The 588-nt window shown below is 56.5% G+C and overlaps 1 protein-coding gene across 1 annotated transcript in view; it reads left to right on the top strand.

The window, feature by feature from the left end:
* Positions 1–588, top strand: part of HMGB3 (high mobility group box 3) — a 4,819-nt gene that overhangs the window by 821 nt on the left and 3,410 nt on the right. The window lies entirely within an intron of this gene.

The following is a 588-nucleotide window of genomic DNA, read 5'->3' as shown; positions in this document are numbered from 1 at the left end:
CGGGATTGCGCTAAGCCTCGGCAACAAGGGTGGGGGGGCACCCCGAAAACGGCTCCATTGCGGGCTCCGCGGGGGGCCCCGGTATATAAGGAGCCCGGATTCCGATAGAGAATCGCCCGCTCTTTCCGAAGACACCAGTCCGGTCCCGATCGGCCGTATGCCGGCGGAGATGTGTCCCCGGGAATGCGGGGAGAAGACTTATGCAGCGTGTGTATTGCAGGCTCGCCTGTGTACATAGAGGGAGAGAAGCCATTTTAGTGAATGGAGAAGCCCATAGAGAAGACTAGCCGGGATCTTCTATATATATTATATATACACAGGCTGTATACAGAGCCCGGCTTCTACACACCACACACCCCACAGCCCCCCAACACCGCCACGGACCCCGGGGGCCACACATGGCCGCATTTCAGGGCCACTTTCTTTCATCAAGAAGCATTTCACAAAATGGAAGATGAATTATTGGTGTCTTGGTGACCTGTCGTGTCTGAGCTTCTCCCTCCCAGTGCAGCCCAATGCAGAGAGACGGGCTGTACCCGGCGCCACTGCCTAGGACGGCGCTAATCGCCGCTTCACCTTTATTTATTA

The sequence above is a fragment of the Nanorana parkeri genome, unplaced genomic scaffold (assembly GCF_000935625.1).
Source record: "Nanorana parkeri isolate BGI_ZX_2015 unplaced genomic scaffold, ASM93562v1 scaffold93, whole genome shotgun sequence".
NCBI classification, from domain to species: Eukaryota; Metazoa; Chordata; class Amphibia; order Anura; family Dicroglossidae; genus Nanorana; species Nanorana parkeri.
This window is presented reverse-complemented; position numbering and strand designations above follow the sequence as displayed.